The 7,965-nt window shown below is 42.1% G+C and overlaps 1 pseudogene; it reads left to right on the forward strand.

Moving 5' to 3' along the window:
• Positions 1–6,260: 6,260 nt before the first annotated feature.
• LOC116582052 lies at positions 6,261–7,660 on the forward strand (annotated as a pseudogene).
• The last annotated feature ends 305 nt before the right edge of the window (positions 7,661–7,965 follow it).

Genomic DNA, 7,965 nt, shown 5'->3' on the forward strand with positions numbered 1-7,965 from the left:
ATTTATTCATTTTTCAGCCCCTGGTGATCTCAACTTCAGATTTTGTTGATCATGGAAGTTTTCTAGATAAAAGATCAGAAATTACAAAACTGCTTTTCAGAAGCTATGCCAGTTCTAAAATATTATCTCTGTACAAGCACTGATATCCTAATAAATGTCCTCTGTTCCAAACTATACAGGTAATGTGTGAGGACAATAGTGAGACACCTCCAAGGACATGGTAATAAGATACCCCCAGAGACTTAAACTAATTAAGTCAGCAAGTGGTGAAGTGAGCCCCAGTGTTTCCTAGGTACACTGTGGTTTTTAAATAATACTAACTCGCTGAGGAAAGAAAATGTGAACAGAAATAGTCAATTTGCCAAGAGCTTGGAAAAACAAAATATGACAGCGTATGTACAGTGTTATCCATGGAAGGGAGGTACTAAATCCAAGACATGTGAGCAGTTTAGTGGCCAGAAGTGTTCTCTTCATCAGGTAGTACCAGTTTATCAAGACTTGCTGTGGCTTGGGAAGAGCATACCTTGAGACTCTTCACTTTGCGTTCTAATTGCAACCTTAACTGAACCACCTTCTGATTTGCTCACATGACCTCCAAGCTATCACTCCTGAAAAGGAGGAACTCTGATTGAGAGCACCGGAATTCCATTTCAACACATAGGAGATTCAGAGAAGCTTCCTGGTTTATACATTAGTCTCGTGTGAATTTAATTTGTATGGTATGGCCCCCCCAGTCTGTCAGTTTAGTCTATAAATTTCTGAACATTCTGAAAAACAGAGTTCCTGATCCTTTAGGACGACCAAAGCCCAGACAGTGTATTGTGCAAGCTTCATTCTTTGGGGCTTCTCCATAGCCAGGCTACTGCCTTGTCATACTAACAGTCTCTGCCTCGCTGAGACTGTGCTCAAACTTCATCACAGACACTCTGGACAGTTATACTAAGGGGTAGGACAAACCCTGACATGCTTGGGATGTAAGAAGTAGCAACTGGGCAGGGAGAAGAAAGAAACCATTTTATCACAGCATCTAACTGCAAGGTGGCGATAGCTCTTGGGTCAAGCGCATAGGTTTTCACTGGTCGGGCGGTATCAATATAGAAGGTATCAATATAGAAGTATAGAAAGGGTACTTCATACTGCTATTTTACTCATCCACGAGCACACACTGTAATGGTTATCTGTCCTGTGTAGAAAATTACCCCCAAAATGTAGCAGCTTATTGCAGTGAACATTTATTATCTTACATGGTCTCCACAGGTCAAATCTAGGAGTGGCTTAACTGGCGGTTCTGGCTCTGTGTGCCTCATGTTTTTCTCAAGCAGTCAGTCAGTGCAATCATCTGAAGACTTGACTGGGGCTGGCTGGTCCCCTTACAAGATGACCGCCTCACAGGGCTGTTGGCAGGATGCCTCCATTCCTTACCGTGAGAGCCTCCACTGGGCTGTTGGGTATCCTTATGACCTGGCAGTCGACTTCTTTCAGCTTCCTTCAGATCCAAGCGGGGAAGGACCTTGTCTCCAAGGCTGTCACCATCACTCCCACTTCATTTTACTTATTTATTTTTTAAGATTTTATTTATTTGAGAGAGAGCACGTACAATCGTTGGGGAAGGACAGAAGGAGAGAGACAAGTGGACTCCCCGCTGAGCAGGGAGCCCTATATGGCTCTGACCCTGAGATTATGGTCCCAAGACCCTGAGATTATGACCTGAACTGAAGGCAGACGCTTAACTGACTGAGCCACCAAGGCGCCCCTCATTTGATTTCTTAGAAACAAGTCACTAAGTCTATCCTACACTCAAGGGAGGAGCATCCAAGAATTCAGGTTAATATTCTAAAACCACACACACATACATTCTGGGTTCTGCCTGGGTTCCTTGCTAATGCACAGTCAGTATCTCTCAAGGGCCTCCACATTGGGGAAAATGGGCTCTAGAAGAACTTCTCCTCATTAATGGGCATAGCACATGACATTATCAGAGGTCTTAGTCATAACCTTCTCTAAACACCATCTTCTTAGAAATTTAGATTACTTGTCCCTAAATAAATATCTCATCAAGCATACATTTAACTTCTCTAGGCTAAGTAGAAGCTTTTGTTAATAACAATCCTAAAGGGTAAGAATGTTGAATAAAAGAGTGTTGAAAATAATACAAAAACTATTCTTTTTAAAATTTTTTAATTGATCCTACACCCAACATGGGGCTCGAACTTAACCCAGAGATCAAGAGTCATACACTCTACCAACTGAGCCATCCAGGTGCCTCCAGAAAAACCATTTTTAATACATACTTAGTAAACTCACTGATACTTTAAAAATTTGCGTTTGTTTATTAAATGTATATAGAACCTACTACGTGTCAGGCACTGTTAAAAGCAGTTTACACATAACTGATTACACATGAAGTCACTTAATTCTCTGAATAGTCAGGTAAGTAATATTATTATTTTACAGATATGGAAATTGAGGCACAGACAGGCTAAGTAACTGTCCTAAGGTCACTGGCAAGTAAATGGCATTTGGCTCCAGAGTTCATGATCTTAACCCCATTTGGCATTGCCTTTTAGAGACTCTATAATACAGTGGGCTTCCTAAATGCTAGTTAGGAAAACAGCTGAGTATTTGCCTTACTTATTAGTCTTTGTTATTTTTAAAGTTCTTGGTGTGCCTGGGTGACTCAGTCGCTAAATGTCTGCCTTCGGCTCAGGTTCCGGGGATCGAGCCCCGCATCTGGCTCCCTGCTCCTCGGGTAGCCTGCTTCTCCCTCTCCCTCTCCCCTTGCTTGTATTCCCTCTCACTGTCTCTCTCTCTCTCTCTGTCAAATAAATAAACAAAATCTTTTTTCAAAAAAGTTCTTACACAGTGTGAGGCAAAACAATAGGAAAACTTAAACAGAATTACTGGTCTTCCCCCTGAATTAAATAAGAATTACTAGAAGAGGGGGATGCCTGGCTGGCTCACTTGGTAGAGTGTGTGACTCTTGATCTCTGGGTTGTGAGTTCGAGCCCCACGTTGGGTGCAGAGACTACTTAAAAATAAAATCCTAAAAAAAAAAATTACTAAAAGATGGTCCTCATGTTAGGGCTATAGGTTGTTCTGTTCAAAACTTTGAAGTGGTTCTGCTTATTAACTAACTGGTGGTAAATGATGGTGGTGTTTTTGTTGTTTTTACTTGTAAAAGTAATGTAATTTCATTTTAGATAATTTATGAGGTGGAGAGGAAATACTTCTAACCCTGTGGCCCACTCAAGCACATCCTTTTGGTGGCTATCTCTTAGTGTGCAGCCCAAGCATTAATGAAGGGAGATGACCTCTTTCAGATACTTGAATCTTAAAGCTTTATAATCCCCACTGTAGACATGCTCTTTTATCACAAGAGGGCACCAGGAAACAGGATCGTTTCTCCCCCTCTTGATTAGCAAATGGGTTCTCTTGGAGAATTTTATTATCCTTAGTAATCTGACTCACATTAAGGCTACTTTAGACTTCAGTATATTTTTTTTCTTTTTTGGTTGTCAAATGATTCTTTATTGAAATATTTTCCTTTCTGGTTGTTAACGAGCTGGACATTCCACTGCACCGCTGTTGATGTCATCTGTGATATCATGAGGGTGGCGCCATTAGCATTGCAGCCCACAGACTGGGTGGTTCCAGAGAATTCTCTGGCTCAAGATCGGTGCTGTATCTGTTGGGCAGTGTCGACAATCACATCCCAAGTGCTATTTCCATGGCGAGTAATGTTTTTTATGCTTCTTTCTGTCTCTTGGTGGTCCCTTGAGGGCTTTGATCCTCAGGGCAAAGGCAGAAGGTACCACTTCAATCCAGGCTTGTCTGCTCTGCATGTCAGTTTCACTGTAATGATGGGTGATGTCGTCACCAACCTTTTTTGGAGAAAGACCCAGGGGGGCTGATTATGCCAGGGCGGACATGGCCTCAACTTCCCCACTGGTGTGCCTCACATATGCAACTTTGATTTCGTTGGGGTCAAATTTAGGTGGCATGGTGGAGGCAGCTGATGTTGGATGAACCCGGACTGGGGACATCCAAAGACAGTTGCACCTTCACCTCCTCTGAGCTGAAAGCCAAAAGTATTTTCTTAAACATAAACTAGAAGCAGTTCCTTTTCTGCCTTCTTCAAAGAGAAAGATATTTTAATATTTTAGAGCGTTCACCAAGAGTAGACGCAGTGACCCTAACAACATCCAACAGGAAGATCAGGCATTACGGCCTCCGCCAGAGAAGGAAGCATCACTGGCCCTACTAGAAACTCCATAATGAAAGGTCGCTCAAATCCTATTTGTTAGCATTCCTCTCAGAAGAGTTTCATAACTTCATATAAATTTAAGTGCCGTTTCTGAATTCAGATTTTCTGTTTCTAAAACCAGCTCTGCCTTCCTGTGGCTCAGACCTTTGAACTAGTCTCTGTCCTGTGTGAAAAACATCCCTAATGCTGAAGGCCTATGCAATTTTTACAATTAGTAAGTAGGCTAGTCCCTGATGGGCTAATCACTTCTTCTGAGTTGTATGCTTTCCAAAAGTCAGTCATTTGTTCCCAAACTTGTTTATGCAAGTTGTACTTAGTAACTACATCACTTAATTAAATATCACCCAAAGCAGACAAGTAGGAGTGTGAAGAGAGTTGTGATCTCTGTGAAAATAAGTTGACTGCTTGGCAAGACCTGATAAAGACCAATCTGATATCAGGACCTATCTCTAAAGATAGGTCTTTATCGTGTCTTAAGAAAAAATGCTGTGGAATTAGGTCTGGGCGAAACAAATGTATAGGTTGGGATGGAGGAAAGGGCTGTCAAAACCTAGCAGAATTCTGCCCTCATTCTTCTCCACAGGTGCTTGAGTCCTCACTCCACCAAAACTACAACTGGTGGCACCACTTGCTCGTGTTAATGCGTCTCTTCCCTTTTGCCCCCATCCATAGACTCTACTCCAAGAAAAGGCCTTTCAGCCCAATAACAAAGGAATGATGGATGAATAGACATGTGTGTTTTTATTTATTTATTTATTTTAAAGATTTTATTTCTTTGACAGAGAGAGATCACAAGTAGGCAGAGAGACAGGCAGAGAGAGAGGAGGAAGGAGGCTCCCTGCTGAGCAGAGAGCCCGATGCGGGACTCGATCCCAGGACCCTGAGATCATGACCTGAGCCGAAGGCAGTGGCTTAATCCACTGAACCACCCAGGCGCCCAACATGTGTGTTTTTAATTAAAAATAACATTTTCAGGATATTTATTACAATTTTGTGATTCCCCACTTTCACTGACTTTTCTCTTTAACTGACCAGCTACAGATCCTGCTACGGAAGGAAGAGAGCTTCTACCATAGACTTCCATGAGGGGCCAACCATACATGGGTAGGGGAATAACACACTCAGTGCTTGCTAGTTACTTATGTATACTGTCAAATAATAACCTCATTTTTATGAAGATGACACAGAGAAGCCCTTATATCTGGGTTAGATGCACTTGATTTTTAATACAGCAGATTTTTAGAATTCAATTAACCTATAATATACCTAGGCCTGTTAACTGAAAGAACGGTTTCAGGTCTTTCAGCTTATCCCAAACTGTGCCTAAAATGTGTTTTCTTTTTACTTACGGCTCACTGGCACAATTGTAGATGTGTGGTATATATTGCATAAATGTATAGAGCCCAAAAAGGAAATGTTTGAAAAAGAAGGACCCATTCTTGATCCTGTATGATAATCTTTATATTTAACTATCGTAATGCAGTAAGAAAAATTGGGAAGCTCTTTACTGAATTCTGGATAAATTGTTAAATTCTGTTTGTGCCAGATGACAGAAAATGCATCTGAGTTTTGAATATTGAAATATGAAGGGGGAAACCTCATGCCGTAAATGGTATTTTCCTAACGTTAGCTTCCTCCTTCTGCAATGTATTAGGACCCTTTCCCTATGTTTCAAGTCTTGCCTAAAAGAAGAGCCATATTACTGGATAAAGGCTAAGTGCCCATTCCTGTCTTCCTCCTCCTCAGCAGATTCTCAAATTTTATTCAGCTGTCCATCCAGTCCACAGGTAGACCTTAATCAGTCCATGCCTTAATCAGTCCAGACCTTCATGAGTGAGTGTTTGGCCTTTCCCTGGTCCACAGGTATGCCTATAAGTTAAATTTGCCTAATACAAGCTATGGGAAGAACTTATCCTTGAGGGAGCTTTTCCTTCCATCACTGGATGTGAATAGGGGAACTGTGCTTCCTATTTGATGCTGGCAGCCCCCTACCACCATGAGGGGAGGCAGCAGAATGGCAGTAGGGAAAAGTGTAGGTGCTTCAAGACATGACTGAGCTTAACCGTGGAGCCTGCCTTACTCCGGGCTTGATAGATGAGATAATACATTTTCCCACTATCTCAGGAAGTCTGAGCTGGTTTTTCTGTTACTTAGAGAAATGCTGTATCCTAACTGATAGAAAATATCAAAAATTTCCAAGAAGTTTGCCTCAATTTGTAAGCGGCCTGCTTTGCTGATGGGGTTGGTAAGTGCCTGGTCTATCTGCTGAGCAGTCCAGTGCTGCCAGCGCTGCGGGGATGGCAACTTGAAGAGGGGCGAGAGATCGTAAGTGAGGAAGCCGGACGAGAGGGGTTGTCAACGAGAGAGGCTGGCTGGGGTGGACCGTTAAAGATGGGGCAGATGGGAAAATTAAAGAGCCATTTAGGAGGTAAAATTGATAGGATTCAGGGATGGACTAAATATTGGGGGAATGGAGTAACAAGGTGGCAAGCATGACCCAGAGTTTCTATTGTGGAAGTAGGTGGGTGGTGGTCCACTCTGAGCTCTAGAGAGCGCAGGAAGAAGACAGGGTTTGGTATGAAAGAACAAGGATTTGATGTTGGGCACACTGATTCTGAGATGCCTTTGAGACATCCAATTTAGATTTTTCTATAGCAGCTCAAGACATAATTTATCCTTTCAAAGTTGACAATTTTAGAGATCTTACTATATTCATAGCTATGCAATCATCATTACTAATTTCCTTTTTAACGTTTTCATCACTCCAAAGAGAAAACCCCACGCCCATGAGCACTATTTCTCATTCCTTCTTCCTCCTAACCCTGGCAGCCACCAATCTGCTCTCGGAATCTGGATTTGCCTGTTCTGGATAAGCAACTCATCACAGCAAATGGGTCCTCGGTAAACTTACTGGCTGATTTTTCATCGGAAATCATGGAGCTTTTTCCCCTTCTGGGGGTGAAATCCATAGGCATCCGGAACAGTCCAGCACCTAACATACTACTGTAGACTGTCCTGTGATACAGCTTCTAGCAAAACTAGGCTGTCCTGAACCGCTGGTGGTAGAATAATTTCACTTTGTACCAAGAGGGTTGGGAAAGCGCCAAAATCCGTATGTGGCGTGTGCCCAGGCCAGTTCGAGGAGTTCGTGCCGTGAGACCTACCCTTCTTATGAAATTGTCTAAAATGAAAAAACATGTCAGCAGGACCAGTGGTGGCTCCATGTGTGCTAAGTTTGTTCATGGCAGGATCGAGTGTGCGTTTCTTACTGAGGACCAGGAAATCATGAAAATGTTGAAGGCACAGCACAGAGTGAGAAAACGAAATTTTTAAAAATGAAGTTATTTTTAACTTTTTTATTTTATTTTTGAGTAATAAAAAAAAAATCATGGAGGCTAGAAGGCAGTAGGGTGGTTTATTTGTTTATTATTTTCCAGATTTTATCTTAAAGTAATCCCCACACCCAGTGTGGGGCACAAACTCACAACTCTGAGAGCGAGAGTTGCATGTTCCTCTGACCCAGCCAGTGAGGCACCCCTAGGTGATACAGTCAAAGTCCTGAAAAAAAAAAAACTGTCAACCAGTTGAAAACAGGTGCTCACAAACAGATATTTGTACACCAATGTTCATAGCAGCATTATTCACAATAACCAAAAGGTAGAAACAACCCAAGTATCCATTTACAGAAGGATGGATTTAAA

Source organism: Mustela erminea, chromosome 21, assembly GCF_009829155.1.
Source record: "Mustela erminea isolate mMusErm1 chromosome 21, mMusErm1.Pri, whole genome shotgun sequence".
Lineage (NCBI taxonomy): Eukaryota > Metazoa > Chordata > Mammalia > Carnivora > Mustelidae > Mustela > Mustela erminea.